Raw genomic sequence first — 17,881 nt, forward strand, 5'->3', positions numbered from 1 at the left:
CTTCTGAAGAATTCTAACTTTATCAACTCCATATTAATATAGTCCTTGTAGGCTATCTGTCACATGCTCACAAAATGCAATGAAAACAATAGCGTCCTGTATATTGTATTATCGAAAAGACAATTATTAAAATCTTACAGAACACCAGATCTTAAAAATCGACATTACGTCTTGTAAGATGACATAATATTAGTCTAAGTTTACTAGGGTTGTAAAAATTTTAGCTTACACCGACATGATTAAGTAGTATTCAAACTTTTTTATGTTAGAGTACCCCTAAAATTATTATTTTTTTACCTTTGTACCCTCTAACTGCATTTAAGTATATGAGAAATAACAAACAAAAAAAAAACAGTAATGAAAACATGTAAATTGAAATAATTAGCAACAAATATAATACATTATGTCAGCATTTTTACATACGCTGTCAATGGGTCAGTAATCCTGGGGGTACGCGTGCCATAGATTGAATACCACTGACTAGGCTGTACAAAGCTGTTGACATAAACATAAAGCGGACGGGATATATAATAAGATACCACAAGAAATTACCCATTAATACTTATCACAAAAATTGATGATATTTGATCCAAAGGATGATCAAAATTCCGATCGAACATTGGCGCTGAATAGAGAAGCCAGGTGTTAGGTATCCCGCAGTTTCACGGTGATTTAATCTGAATCTGTTTCTCTATAACTTTAACCCCAGATCACATAGCGTATGTAACAGATTTCTCAGACTTATAGGCTTTGACGACAACCATTTTTTATCAATTTCACTATGCTGCCATCTAGCTACTGCATAAGAAGTCACGTTATAACTCTCATTTAAATTACATGGATCAACTGTACTTCCATCTAGCGGTCGTTCTCAATCGACGGTGGCGATCCTGGTGGTTGTTCTCTTCCAAATGTTACCAATTTTAACATGGGGATGGCCAATCTGTTATATATGTGATCACGGCAATAACTCAATACAAGACACAGGGAATTCCATGACAGGGCGTCAGCACTACGCTTTATTACCATATTGTCACGAATACAATACAAGTGAATAACTGATTATTGAAAAGTCTTCGTCTCTTCCGCCCCATTTTCAAGAAACTCTCAACAACGCTGCCGAACGTATACTCAAAACAGAATATCTGCACCCTGTGAGATGTTATTTGACAGTGTTGAGACTTCCATCGATCTGGCAACCAGGGCGCGATTGTTGAACAAAGTGACACAAAATTGTGCCGCTATATACCGTCTCCATCCGATAAACAGCCAGCGTGCACCGATCTCCCAGATGTCCTATAAAAAGCAATTCCTGTTCGCGGGGTACTAGACGAAAAGAGGAGGCGAAAGAAATGACACGATGAAGGAAAAAAAAAGGATAAAAGCTAAAGGAGGTGCGTAGAGGAATCGAGAGGACATCCTCATGTGACCAATCAAGAAATTACAGTCCATCCGTCCATCATCAATTCCGTTGTTCCTTGATCCACACAAAGAGAGAGGGGGAAAAATTCTTCTTTTTTCTTTCCCCTTGCTATCTTTCTTCTTCTTTACTAAACGTAGCTTCCTTGATTGATTCATTGGGAACACGTGGTGCTATTACTAAGAATAGCGAGTGACTGAGCATGCGAAGGGATCAAGAATCATCGTGACATACCAACTTCTAGAAGGAGGGAGAGAGAGAGAGGAGGAGAGGAGAGAGAGTCTTCATTGCTGGCACGATAGCCAGAGCATCGTCGTGAAAAATACATATACCTCAAGTTGACAGCGCCGCGCACTGCCCACGTCAAGGATTGTGTCTCCCTACATCCATCTGTCTTTATTAAAACCTCCTTTTATATATAGATGTAATAAAAAAACTTTTTGAGGCTAACCTAACCTCAACGCTATACTCCTTAATTGACTGTCAACGTTTAACGTCCACTTTCAGTTTGAACATATATTTTTACATGTCACTCTCTTCAAGTGTATCAGAGTAGATAAAAAGTGACTGCAGAGAAGTTAGTCTTTTGAGCTATAAATAAACATAAGGCCAGTCGGATCAAATTAAGTTGTAATTCTTTACAGGCATAACGGGAAGTTGTTAATAGGCTGATTAGGTGAGCTTCTCTATGTATCACACACGGCGACCGGGGAGGGATTGTGTTTGCCAAGAAATCCTTCACCCTTCATCTTTAATGTTCAGAAACAAAAATGAAACCGCAATCGCTGATGACTTGGAGCAGATCTTTTCATCTGGATATCAAAGAAGTGACATGAGACACGGAACACATCCCGGTATTGTATTCCTTGGTCTTTAGTCTTTGGGCCAACAAAGTCTGCAATAATAATAATAATAATAATAATAATAATAATAATAATAATAATAATAATAATAATAATAATATGAAAATCATTACTGTGTCGACACACAAGACGATCATTACAACCTCGAAAATCATGAGTGGCTCCATGCGATCGAAAGGTAATTAGTCCAGCATGAATTCGAACCTGTGATAATTTACCACGCTTTAATTAAACTCCGGCATCTAAACGAGAAAACGCAAAAATATTTATAACGACGTCTATAATTTGAGTCCAGAAACTAATACATAGGAGAAATGATTACACCAATTAGGGAGACGAAATCGGCCTATTATGTACCGGTCTGCCAATGTAGAGATGATTGCACTTTTATGAAGTAATTGGGCGATTACTTCAAACATAGCATCATCTGTAATAAATAAGTAACTATTTACATGTTGTTCCTTGATTGCAATATTATCCTGGAGGGAGGGTAACGCCAGACGAGACTTTCGGCGTCTTCTTTTGTCATGAACGATGTTGGATAGCTTACACAACGTTCGTAAGAACTACTGTTCTGTCCCCAAGCGATTGAAAATCTTCTGCCTATCGTCATTCTTGGCGTTCTTTATAGCGCCATTAATGATAAAAATAAAATAATATCTATCTATCTATCTATCTATCTATCTATCTATCTATCTATCTGTCTATCTGTCTGTCTGTCTGTCTGTCTGTCTGTCTGTCTGTCTGTCTGTCTGTCTGTCTGTCTGTCTGTCTGTCTGTCTGTCTGTCTGTCTGTCTGTCTGTCTGTCTGTCTGTCTGTCTGTCTGTCTGTCTGTCTGTCTGTCTGTCTGTCTGTCTGTCTGTCTGTCTGTCTGTCTGTCTGTCTGTCTGTCTGTCTGTCTGTCTGTCTGTCTGTCTGTCTGTCTGTCTACCTACCTACCTACCTACCTACCTACCTACCTACCTACCTACCTACCTACCTATCTATCTATCTATCTATCTATCTATCTATCTATCTATCTATCTATCTATCTATCTATCTATCTATCTATCTATTTATTTATATTACACAAGACAGGATATTTTCAGCAAAATATTTTTAAAAGGTGATAAACCTGTATATAGTGACTGAAATAAACATTTAACACCCTAATTAATTATTAAACTTTTACGTTTTGTTACACAATTGAAGTTACTGTTTAAAAGCCACATTCTTCAGGTGACCTCCTCCAAAAGCTTTTCGTAACACGAAGAAGTAACTCCTGAAAAATGTGTTCAATTTCACGCCGAATTCTGTTCTTCAGCTCTTGAATATCATGTAATCCATGGGCGAACACTCTCTGTTTCAAATATTTTTTACAGAGATTCTTTCTTGGACTCATCATATACCAATATTGTAATATTCCATTGCCTTCGCGCTCACTCGATTTTTGACAGATCCAGACTTTTTTCATACGAGGGTATTGATCTGAAGCATCCCCGAAATTTGTAGATCACATAGCTGTTATAGAATTCCCCGTGCTGTCCCATGAGAGATTAATCTATACATTACATGGGAATGATTCTTAAATGAAAAATGTATGGAATATTGGCCGAAGAAACGGCAGTAACAACGCAAAATCCTACCCAAATCACTGCCCCTTTCCACTCTGTCTTGTCAGAATTTGAACCCGGGTCTACGCGTGTTATAACAGACGATCTACCGTTCGGCTAAAGGCCAAGGGAAGTATTGAACCCCTGAAATTCTTGCAACTGTCAATCGAGAAGTCAACGTCCGCCCGCGCTATTCTTCCAGGAACATTGGACTGGAGCGAAATGTATTCCCCATTTCCTTCCTCTGGTTCACCTTGGCAGTAAAGAGCCGCGCAGGCGACCGTTTGCCTCGTAATTGCATCATTCGGATGCTGATGTGGGAATATATTGGATGAGGGCGCCAGACATCGTTCGCAAAGTAGTAGCAACCTTCTGTTGGACCGAACCATCGTTGGAGGAAACGAGGAGGGCGGCTTCCTCGCCGGCATTTCCTCTCATTCGCCAAAAAATATTGGAAGTCTTGCCTGAAATCACTAACATGAGGCGGTCTAACATTCTGGATATTCATAATATTCAACATTCGACCGTGGTTAAGCAACGGTTAGGCCCCGTTTTAATGTTGCGTGGCAATTATGGTCATGAGTCTAATCTAGGGCATGCTGACTCTTAAGATAGTCTGAGATGCTGACCCCAAGTCACGAGATAACAGGCATGTATCTGCATAAGAATGAAGGTATTAACATTAGGCTTATCTTTATGAGTTAGATTAATTATGTTATTTGGATGAGTTAATAATACTTCAGAAATATTTGCACATCTTGTTCCACAGGGAACTTCAATTCTAATAGGCGATCACTATAGATATGTTTTAAAGCTATGAGCGCCATAAATATAGGAAGAGAGCTAACGAGAGAGAGAGAAATGAAAAGAAAAAGAGAGAAACAAAGATAGGTAAAAAGAAAGAAAAGAAGTATAGGGAGGAAGGAAGGTTGTAAAGATAGAGGATAGAAAAAGAAGGTATAAGGTATAAGAAAGAGAACACAAAAAGTGTAAGAAAAAGAGAGGGAGAGAAAACAGTATGAAAGGAAAGGAAGATAAATAAAAGAGATAGAGAAGGGTAAGAAAGGAAGGAAAGAATGGAAAACAACAAAGAAAAAAGAGAAGACAAACAAGAACGAGAAGAAGAAAAACAAGACAGAAAGAGACGTGAAAGCAAGAAAGAAAGGAAAGTTAAAGCAAGAAAGAAAATGAAATCAAGACAGGAAAAAGTGGAAAAAGGAAAAGAAGAAAAGTGAAAGCACGAAAGAAAGAGAGCGGGAAGTAAGAAATAATGATGAGAAGGAAAATCAAGAAAGAATGATGAGAAGGGAAAGCAGGAAATAATGATGAGAAGGGAAAGCAAGAAAGAATGATGAGAAGGGAAAGCAAGAAAGAATGAGAAGGAAAAGCAAGTAAGGATGATGAGAAGGGAAAGCAAGAAAGAATGATGAGAAGGGAAAGCAAGAAAGGATGACGAGAAGGGAAAGCAAGAAAGAATGATGAGAAGGGAAAGCAAGAAAGAATGATGAGAAGGAAAAGCAAGTAAGGATGATGAGAAGGGAAAGCAAGAAAGAATGATGAGAAGGAAAAGCAAGTAAGGATGATGAGAAGGGAAAGCAAGAAAGAATGATGAGAAGGAAAAGCAAGTAAGGATGATGAGAAGGGAAAGCAAGAAAGAATGATGAGAAGGGAAAACAAGTAAGGATGATGAGAAGGGAAAGCAAGAAAGAATGATGAGAAGGAAAAGCAAGAAATGATGATGAGAAGGGAAAGCAAGAAAGGATGATCAGAAGGGAAAGCAAGAAAGGATGAAGAGAAGGAAAAGCAAGAAATGATTATGAGAAGGGAAAGCAAGAAAGGATGATGAGAAGGGAAAGCAAGAAAGAATGATGAGAAGGGAAAGCAAGAAAGGATGATGAGAAGGGAAAGCAAGAAAGGATGATGAGAAGGAAAAGCAAGAAATGATGATGAGAGGGGAAAGCAAGAAAGGATGATGAGAAGGAAAAGCAAGAAATGATGATAAGGGAAAGCAAGAAAGGATGATGAGAAGGGAAAGCAAGAAATAATGATGAGAAGGGAAAGCAAGAAAGGATGATGAGAAGGGAAAGCAAGAAAGAATGATGAGAAGGAAAAGCAAGAAATGATGATGAGAAGGGAAAGCAAGAAAGGATGATGAGAAGGAAAAGCAAGAAATGATGATGAGAAGGGAAAGCAAGAAAGGATGATGAGAAGGGAAAGCAAGAAATAATGATGAGAAGGGAAAGCAAGAAAGGATGATGAGAAGGGAAAGCAAGAAAGAATGATGAGAAGGAAAAGCAAGAAATGATGATGAGAAGGGAAAGCAAGAAAGGATGATGAGAAGGGAAAGCAAGAAATAATGATGAGAAGGGAAAGCAAGTAAGAGAGATGAGAAGGGAAAGCAAGAAAGAAAGAGTTGCGAAATCAAGGAAGAAATATGAGGAGGGTAATTAGGAAAGTAAGCGCAGGGAAAGCAAGAAAGAAAAATGAGAATGAAAACCAAAAAAGTAAGAGGATCAGGAAAAGGAAGAAAGAAAGAGAAGTAGGGAAGGAAAGAAAAAGGAGCAGAGAAAGAAAGAAAGAGGAGCAGAGAAAGAAAGAAAGAGGGGCAGGGAAATCAAGAAAGAGAAGGGAAAGCAAGAAAGAAATAGAATGGAAAGCAAGAAAGAAAAGCAAGAAAGAAAGAAGTGAAGAGAAAAAAGGAAGAAAGAAGAGAAGGAAAGAAAATGGTAAACAAAAGGTACAAAGAAAAAATTAAAGTAAACAGAGGATAGTAAGGAAAGTCAAGAGAGGAAGATAAACAATTTATACATTTGAAGAATAGGCTTACTGAACACTTAAAAGATCTAATTTAGTAACGGACTCTTATAAAAAGTAAAGAATGCGATACACTTAGCAGTGTGGCAGTGAAGTCGAACTCAAAAGGTTTTCTCACAAGAATTGGATACACAATTTTGGATCTTTGAAGGAAAAATTAGATTTTAGATGATTTGTAGGTAGACCCAAACACTCATAAAATCTAAAAGTACAAAAAGAATTGGATAAAGTAGGCCTATAGGCCTTGAAAGTTTCGGGAATTAAAATACATGCTTATAGTAAGAGAAATATATTATGGGTGAAAAGCAAAGACTTTAAAAACACCACTGGATAAAAACGACTGATAAGTTAATGTTAAAGCAAAATGCGGGCACAAGTGGACACTCACTTTCCTTCTGAACTCTCTTCAATTAGAGTAACAACTCACAGGACTGTAAGAGAGAAGAATACGTAAACTACAACTAAACTGAGGACAACGGTTTAGTTTTCAAGTTTTCTTCTTTCGATTGCACTGAGGTGTACTATAGTCTTGTATTTTATTGGTGGTAGACAAATAAATTTTAGAAATATATTTTTGGAAAGCAGCACTCAGTATCGGTTATGAAGTTTTACTACAACGATTTCACTCTAGCACTGTGGGGCTAACGAATATCATAGAAAAGTTTTGAGACTGGCTTACTTGAGAAGTTTCTAAGAATAGAGTTTCAGTAACTTGTGGTTCCTAATAGAACGTTTCTTTGACATACAGTATAAAATTATGAGTCTGATGCAAGTTTACTTTAGATTAGAGTCAAAAATGCTAAATCACGTAAGATGTGCATGCACATGCAATTTTTTCATACACTCCTTAGTTTTTTATCCAAATGTGCGAGAAATATTTGAAAGTTGAGGGTGGTCACTTGAACAGGAGGCTACCTCACATTTGACAAATAAGCCTCCGAAGGTACGAGATGTGTTTGAAAGTTGAGAGTAGTCACTTTGGGTAATAGGTTACATTACATTTGGCAAACAGGCCTAATGTCATGCTTCATTTACTTTTATTTATTCACTATGTACATTCGTTTATTATTAACAAATTTATTATCCAGTATATAATTTTTTTTATAATTGAGGGGCTGGGTGCAAGAAGGGCATTTTAGAGGATGTGGCCTTTTCGAATAAAACGCTTTATTGTGTTCTCTGATCTCTTATGCATATGACTACCAAGTTGTAGCTCAATACTGTGATCACAGAGGTCAGGAGTACCCAAAATGTAAGGCGTGCATAGATAACATTATTACAGTTTGAATTTTCAACATCAATTTTCTCAAAACTTGTATTTGAGAGAAGTGCCTTTCTTGCACCCAACCCCTCAATTATAAATTTAATAAGACGAGCAGTGACAAAAGCGGCCACCTGACGGTAGACTCCACTTTGCGTTGGATCTCGCTGTACTTAATTTGGTGAATACTGTCTTACAAAGAGCTTACAATCATTTTCAAAAAATATACTATTATTATTATTATTATTATTATTATTATTATTATTATATACTTACAAATGACTTTTAAGGAATCCGGAGGTTATTATTATTATTATTATTATTATTATTATTATTATTATTATATTACTATTATTATATTATTATTATTATTATTATTATTATTATTATTATTATTACTTACTTACAAATGACTTTTAAGGAACCCGAAGGTTCATTGCCACTCTCACATAAGCCCGCCATCGGTCCCTATTCTCTGCAAGATTTATTCAGTCTCTATTATCATATCCCGCTTCCCTCAAATCCATTTTAATATTATCCTCCCATCTAAGTCTCGGCCTCCCCAAAGGTATTTTTCCTTCCGGTCTCCCAACTAACAGTCTATATGCATTTCTGAATTCGCCCATAAGTGCTACATGCCCTGCCCATCTCAAACGTCTGGATTTAATGTTCCTAATTATATCAGGTAAAGAATACAATGCATGCAGTTCTGCGTTGCGTAACTTTCTCCATTTTCCTCTAACTTCATTCCTCTTAGCCCCAAATATTTTCCTAAAAACCCATTCCGAGACTTATTGTATGCATTCGTAACAAGATGTCTTTTATGGTGAAGGGTTGTTGTTGTTGTTATTATTATTATTATTATTATTATTATTATTATTATTATTATTATTATTATTATTATAACTCTTACAACCCAATCGAATTCTTAGTCTACTGGTCAAAAATTTTAAGACAATAAATAATAAAAACTCATAAATAGCGGATTCCCTGGTCAAGTGGTCAGCACGACTCAAACAGCCTTAGACAACACAGAAGAAATACAAAACGAGCGACATTCAGTTATTTCGTCTACCCGGTCCGATACGTTTGAACCGGAAATGTTACCACAGCGTAGGGCTAAGAAATCGCCATAAGACAACTCATTAAGTTAATGACAACTCAACATTTTGACTACAAACAAGCTCGTTAAAAGAATCCCTTTCATTTCACAGTAGCAGCATCGTCTTCTTGTAAACACGTATTCAATTTCTGCAAGGAGCCGCGGCAGCGAGGAGGTCTACTTAACATTATAGCATCAACAACGTCTCCCCCGCCGGTCCTTCCGATGCTAAAGACTCCCAGCAGTCGACAACTGCGAGAGGAAGAAGAAAACAATAGCAACACGCTTAAACAAGTGCCCATCAGCTAAAATTCAGCACTGCTCATTCGCTTTTTCAAATTAAACACAACAACAGTAAGAGAGAGGAAAACGAGTCAGGTAATTGGCCACTTAAGGCTCTCAGCGTCCCTGAAAACTACTTTCGGACACGACTTTTGCTAGCAATATAATAAAGTACAAGAAGAACTATTATGCTCGCCCTTCTATCTCCTTTTTTTATCCTCTTCTTAAGTTTTCTTCTCCAATGATGTTCTTTTTTTTTTTTTAAGCTTTCCTGTTCAGAGCTATTAACCAGCGGCTAAACGGCAGCATCCACGCATGTAATAGAAGGGTAATGAACACAACAGGTACATAGCAGGAAACATGAAGAAAGGTTCTTCCTTTTTGTCTTTCTTTAACGAGCTCCCAACGACAAGCACATACACCTCCAAATATTACCGTACCCCACGTGCAATGTCAATCCCAGATATTGCAGCGCGCATCAACAAAGATATAATACGAATCTTATTGCCATGGTGACGACCAATGCAGGCACAAAAACCAAAAGAAAATCCACTTCCAGTCAGTCTACTAACAGTGAGTTACATTCTTATAGCAATTTCTACGAAACGTCTAAGAAACGTTGCTGCTACTAGGCCTACAATTCCTACTGCTATATAGCTATCACTGAAAACCATTGTCATTGCTACTTTCACTATTTTCACTAAAATTATGTTGTTGAAATAAATTATAATTCTTGTACAGATTATAAATTTGATACAGAGATAGCAGAAAAATAAAAAAATCGAAAATTATAACACAAAATTGTTTCAGCGTATAGACACTATGTGAAACAGACTACCTACAATTTAAACAATCTATGTAGCAAACGAAAGAGAAAAAGAAGAAAAACTTACGAAGAGTCTACTGAAAAATGAAGTCGAAACAATTCAACAAGTGGCCTAATTACATGGCAGCTGTGTGATGATGATAATGTTAATGGTGATTATGATTATAAATATGAAGATGATGATTACGATGGTGAGTGTCAATATACAGTGCGTCAAAGATCTTATGTTCTGGTAGAAAGTAGGCCTAAACTACGTATTCATAAACATGTCGACATCATAACCATGACTGACATGTACCAAAATGTACCATCTGATAATATACTTTTTCGACAATAGATTCAATTGTAATAGTCCACTTCATTTGTACTAGTGAGATTAAATTAGAATTGAAATTACGACTTTGTAAAGACAGATATATAGGCCTATATATACATATATACATACATACATACATGCATGCATGCATGCATGCATGCATGCATACATACATACATACATGCATGCATGCATGCATACATACATACATACATACATACATACATACATACATACATACATACATACATACATACATACATACATACATACATACATACATACATACATACATACATACATACATACATACAGAGAAAGAAGAAAAATCCTTACAACGTAAATTCATACATTTTCTTATAGATTTCTACGCAATGACTTTAATAATTTTATTGTTATAGAAACTTGTTGATTTCTTAAATAACATTTTCAAATTCATGGAACCGGTTTAAGAAAGTTCCTTTTCTCTTAAATGTTTTTGAATGTACTATAAACGCTAACCACTTCTAATAATACCGGCTTACTTTTTATAACTAACGTCTTAAAAAACAATCGTAACTTCATCATCATCATCATCATCATCATCTAATTTCTTTCACAAGAGTTTTTGATGTGACAGAACTACGAAATTCACTTGTGAAAAATACTGTACTGATCCCTTTGTCAACGACATTTTAAGTGCAGAAAGTATTTTGATTGCTTAAGCGTATGGCAAATTATTTAATAATAGGTTATAACTTAATATGTGAACATTATAATGTCAGTATTGTATAAATATATCATTTTTGTACTCCAGCATTATAAACAATCTTTATCGTTAGTGAAAATAACTTACACCATAAAGTTAAGAAAAGATTTGCCATGCTATAATATTAATACACCAATGCTGTAACAGCAACCCTTTCTGCATAGACCATGATATCAAACTACTCATTATTACAATTAATTCATGTTTTTCATTTATTAATTTTTGTATAATACTGTTGCACAAAACACAACTTATGAAACATGTTTATAATGTTGTACAGTTATTGCAGTCATCAAAATTAGGAAACTCACTTCACTCGTTCCCTAAACATTGACTCGTGCCATGAAGTATAACATTATAATCCTGGTTCATAATATACTACTATGTATTTACTTTTTCGTGCTAACTTGTAATGGTCTACATGCTGTTTGTTAATAAGTTAATAGGGATAAAATAATAACAGTAATTTTATTTAGCGACGCTTTTATCTCCAGACGATATTCAGCGCCGAAATTCAACAGCAAATTACCGATAAAGGACAGAGATCTTTTATGTATCGTAAATCTATGATTCATAACTTTACTTCCCTCCCGGTGAAAGCCATGTTAAGGATTTTGCTACCCATTAAAATCCAATGCCTTTAGAGGGTTTGAAGTAGAGATGAACAACGACCGAGAAAGCAAGAGTAATAGCGCCCACAAAGCCGAAAACCCGCAGGATAATGTTCTATACGTCGCGTCGTTGACGTAAAGACTGCTTGTGAGTGTTTCGAGACGCCGAGATTGATCACTCCCGAAGTCCCGAACGTCAAGCAACCTTGAATCGCCACAGTTGTTTATACCTGACTGAACTTGTATCTCCTTTGGCAACTGCTATATATGTATAAACGATTAAGCAGCCTATTTGCAACATCATCTCTACCTTTCAGTGTATAATAATCCGTTCCCCAATCTTTATTTAATTATTAGGCCCTTATTAAAAGGCTAGAAAATTTCTTTTCATATGTCTGAGATCAAGTGTGCAATGGCACGTAAAAAGGTAGACTATTACGTTATGTTTTATGTTTCTTAGAAATACAAATTTATTTGAGAATTGTTTTTTTTCTATTTATATAACCATAGTTAATATTATATAATAGGACCAGAACATTTCGATAATTAAGATACTGTTCTGTTTTGTCTTTTTGTCTCATTTAAACATTTATAATGTTATTTATTTCAGTGATGTAGGCCTATGTTATTACGAAATCTTTCCACGCCGATCAAATACTATTTCGAGAATGATGATCGAGACTAGAAGCGCACAAGAATGACGAGACTCGAAAGACAAATGCAACGAACACAGCGAGCGAGAACGGCAGTTAGTTTTGTTCGTCTCTAGTTTGAAGGCACGAACCTCTGACCTAACGGCCAGAGTGAGAATCGTAACCATTAGACCACCGAGGACGACTATGAAGAAAGCAAATAATAATAATAATAATAATAATAATAATAATAATAATAATAATAATAATAATAATAATAATAATAATAATAATCTTTCAGCCTTCTAGAAGTTCGTACATTTTGCCTCGTACTGAATTTTGTACTATGAGCGCATGACCCAGATATTTAAATTTCCTATCTAAAAGACTAAGACATTTAAAATTACAAAATTCCCAAATGATAGTTCTCCCGTATTTTTCTCATCAAGTACTGCTTCGATAATTTTTTAAATATCACCAAAGTTGCCGTACTCCTTACATGACAAGATTACAACTTGGTCAGGTACAGTTTTACGGATTCCATTCTGTCCACAGTAGTGCATGAATGCAGGTGTTCGGAAGGTTACATCCTATAATGGAGGACTTCAGTCTGCCAGATACTGAAATGTCAGTCACTATTCACAGAGGACGTGGGCCATAACGCCGTTACGTAACAGTTATTGGCGTGATCATGTTTTCCTGCCTTTCGCAGCTTTCACCTCTGTAATTGACAAATATTAAGATGGAGCGCAGACCGCTGTCACCTTTACAAGCATTCATTTCTCATACTTGAAATGTTAGTTCAAGAAACATTGTTTAATTAACTTGTAATTGCAATTGGCCTTGCCGTAACTCAATCAGCCGAGGAATTCTCAATAAAACCAACTGCGTTTCGGCTTCAATTAGATCCTGTGTGATTGCTGATGGGCTAAGTGGATATGGTATTCATGCATTGCTTCACAGCTAGAATATGGAACAAGACAAAAAACATAGTACTATTATAAAGTTTTAATTTATAGTCACAGTCTAGATTAAATATAGCCTATACAGACGAGGTTCACAATATAGTCTACTATGGGTATCCTACAAACAAAACTCAGCTCGGACTCCTCGCGGCGCGCATGCTATACCACTCTACTCCCCTGCAGTAGGCTTGAGAGCATGCTGAAAAGGGAGCATACGTCATCTGCGCGAGACAGTCACGCCCGCTAGTTTCTGCGCACCGAGTTTTCCTTGTTGGATGCCTATATTACAACGCACAGTTTTAGTATCAATTTCATGAAGCGTTGTTGAATGTCATGAATTCACCTACAGAATAGAAAGCGTGAGAAATTAGATACTCTTTAATTTGGCCCTAAATAATCTTATGTTTTGAGTTTCATTTTTTACATCGATAGGGAGGTTATTAAAAATTGTTAGTTGATAGCACGATAGACTTGCCAACAGAATATGAAAGTCATTTTTTGCGTGTATTTATGCTATGAACTGTTGAATTAGTTACAAAGTTTTCACGATTACATACGAGGATGATTATTAATGAAAAAATATACTGACAAGCCATGGGCATTATTTGTAGTTTTTTAAAAATAGTCCTACGCGATTCCCTAGATTTGGCACCTACTGTTATTCTAATTACTCTTTTTTGTAGTAGGAATATACGGTTACAATCTGTGTAATTTCCCCAGAATATTATTCAAAACTCGTTACCGAGTGGAAGTATGCAAAGTAGTGGGTTCAAATTTGATCCGAACTTTATCTGTGAGCATTGCGTCTTAGCGCACTAAAAATTGAAATCCTGATTAATTTTTAAAAATACTCTCCATCTTATCACAGTATTATTTCAAACTGAGAGAAAAGCATACAAACCGATCAAATTTGAACCATCCAAGTACTATTGATCCATCTTATTTCTTTCCAAAATCATGTGGTAGAAATTCTTATTAAAAAGTCGTACATTGACAGTTAAAACAAAGAAAAAAGATTGAAAACAAAACAAAAAGTAGCTATTGTTAATATCAACTGAACGTCAAATGAAATCAGATTCCAAAAATAACTTACGGGGGTTGAGGGTATTGATACGTTTTTAGCTGACCACAGAAAAAATAATAGGATTTGATTTATGTCAATTCATGTTTCAAAATAATCTCCTTTTAACTCAATACACTTATTGGCACGATCTGTAAGCTTTTTATCCCCCTCAAATAAAATCCATACGCACACACACACACACACACAATGTTTAACACAGTTTACTACAGATAGAAATTTAACATGGGAAATCAAATATTTGTAAATATTTTCTTCCCTTTATGTTTTACAAGAATATTTTATGAGGAAAATTTTTAAGAGACTAAAAGTAGTCTACTCAAAATGCACTAATAACTATTTTATGTTCTTAATATATTCAGAGTAATTAATCAAACAAAATTGTGAAACCTTACTTTATTTGCTTTATTTAACATTTTACATTTTGTTCCTACCACGCTCCATTGTTTTTGTGTTGTATTTAACATCGGGTTTCACACATGAGTTTCATGGGACCGTGACAGAAATAACACAAAATTAAATAACATAATTCATATTTTCTTAACTAATGGCAGATACTTGACTCCTCGTCATTCACCCATATGAAGCCAGTCATGTAAACCAATTGAATCGCTTCATAAAGAAAGGGCATCAGTCACATTTTTTTTCGAAATTGAGTTAACATTGAATTTCCCATCTTGAATGTGCAACACATCATTTTATCATGAAAAGAAACCAGTTCAACATTTCTTTCATCGTGATATTGTGTTCGGAATGTGAGCGTTTTGTAAAGGAAGAGACATGGATCCGGACAGTTTTTCTTCATTTCCCACAACTTAGCTAAACTGGACTGATGCCCTTTCTTTATGAAGCGATTCAATTTAGCTACAGAGTCGTTACCCAGGGTGCGCCATAAGAGGCTGGTCTACGCTATACCCGCGATGAGATGAGATAATTATGGAGATTTATTGGGATTACACAGGGGAACCGAAGCTGCCGGAGAAAATACCTGCGTTACTTGGACAACATGCTTGTCCAACACAAGTTATAAACAGTGGGTATTATGAAAGGAAAAATCTAGCATAAATTTTATAATTTTATTTAATTAATTGCTTTGGACAGATTAAGAAAATGAACTAGTTGTTAGTGCATGCCAATATAATTTTAGTCTCGTAACATTTTTCCTTATACATTTCATTTTTTTTTTTTTTTTTTGGAAAATATAGGGAAGATAGTATTTACAAAAATAATAGATTTTTGATGTTAAATTCCTACAGGGCCTATACAGTAAATTGTTACACATAGTATATATTACTCAAATCAGACATTCAGTGCTTCTATCACATCATTATCGCTCTCCAATTCCCTTCTTTTCAAGCTCTGTTTGAGGTTTTGAACTAGGAAACGTTCAATATTTCGGAGCTACATATCAGGCCCATCATCAGAGGAAGCAAGGAGTTATGGAGAATAATTCTTGGTAACGGATGCGACAGATATATCCTCTTCCTATGCCTTCTCTGATGATAGAGCAGTTACATGGCTTCGAAACGTTAGAACCGTAAAAAAATTTTAAAACGTTCCTGAAATTGTATTTTTTTAACTAAGTTGTCACGTTTCCAGGTCGCAACCGACCCTGCATTCCAAACTGGGTTTCCAACTTGAAAAACCGCTAGGTTAACTATTGTCTTTTCATTAGCAGCTAATTGAAGGGTTCAGAGCCATAGTGGGCCAAGCGCCGTTTATTAAAAACGGAGAAAGAAGGGTTAAAGTTAAGTGAATACTGCAATTTAATGAAAATTGACATATAATTTAGTTTTAATGTACACACTTTATATTATTTGCTATATGTTTCATTGGATTATGGTAAGCACTTAATTTTAACCCTTGCTTTCTCCGTTTTTAATGTATGGCGCTTGGCCCACTATGGCTCTGGCCCCTTCAATTGTCCGGCGTAGCAGACTTGTATTGCGACATAGCTTCTTACTTGTTTAATACACATAAACAAACATATCATATTATGATTATCTGCTTTCTGTGGCAATATATCACGAATTGATGGAGTAGAACTGTAATTGCATTATATAATGTGCAGAGCTTAGCAGCAAGAGCTCTCCCGGGAAAGAATAGAATGTACCTTTCCGCTGAGAAAGCAGCTGGAATGTTTAGTAAGCAGAAAGTAGCCAGTGGCTATTTTAGCAGACAATTCCAAGGCACTCTGTCTTATTGCTACCGATCGCAGTTGGGGAACGTGGGAATGACTGTGGAAATGTGCCTTTCCACTCTTCATTACTGGACATTTTCTTTTGATGCTGTTGTGTGCCATTATTTTGATGTCCTCCAAAAGGCGCCCACCCCCTTTTATAGGTTCAGAAACACCAGAGGAGGTATAAAATTCATCACCCTGAAAACTATCCACTAATACGATGCTTCTCAAATTGCTGCTACGCGCACTGTTGTTGGGACGCAGGAAATTAAATTTATTCTTCTTATTCCTCTTCTGCTACTTCATATTTTACAAAGTTATACGCCTGCTTTTCTTCAAGTAATTTCTTCACTTTTATTAGCCCACTCTGCTGTTGATGACTAGAACAATTTTCCATTCGTCTTCCTTTCGGTTTTCAAGCACTCCATTTTCTTATTAATACTCGTATTTGCCATTTTACGTTCCTTTTATTGGTTATCGTGCTTACATTTCTATCTCAATATCGTGGGAGTCCACCTCTGTGGAGTAACGGCTAGCATGTCTAACCGTAAAGCGAGAGGTCCCGAATTCATCCTGGTTGGAACAAATTACCTGGTTAGGGTTTTCCTGAGGTTTTCTCCCTCAAACAAATGAAGCAGAACTGCTGGATAATTTTAAGCTTTGGACCTCGGATTCATTTTGCTTAATTAAATTCAACTTCATATGAAGGGTTCAGAGCTATAGTGGGCCAAGCGCCAATTATTAAAAACGGAGAAAGAAATGGTTAAAGCCAAGTGAATGCCATAGTTTAATGAAGATTGACATATCAATTAGTTTTAATGTATATACTTTCTATTACTTGCTATATGTTTCCATTGAATTATGGTAATAACGTCATTTTAACCCTTTGTCACTCGGTTCGATGAGATGATTAAGACATCTGAAATTAATCAATGAGGATTTTACGAACAAAAGTTAGAAAAGAGAATTAATTGGAGAGCATCAATTGTGCTTTTCTGTTAATACTTACGATGTTGAAGATGGAGCGGAATGCGTTTTGTCATTGAATTTTATAAGTTGTTTTAATATTTTGACATATGATAATGTTTCTATATTGTTTTATTCATTATGTATGCATTTTATATTTCATGTATCACTTGTGTTCAATTTGACTTATTTATTGTTTCCACTTGATGATTTCTTGTA

Source organism: Periplaneta americana, chromosome 12 (genome assembly GCF_040183065.1).
Source record: "Periplaneta americana isolate PAMFEO1 chromosome 12, P.americana_PAMFEO1_priV1, whole genome shotgun sequence".
Classification (NCBI taxonomy): domain Eukaryota; kingdom Metazoa; phylum Arthropoda; class Insecta; order Blattodea; family Blattidae; genus Periplaneta; species Periplaneta americana.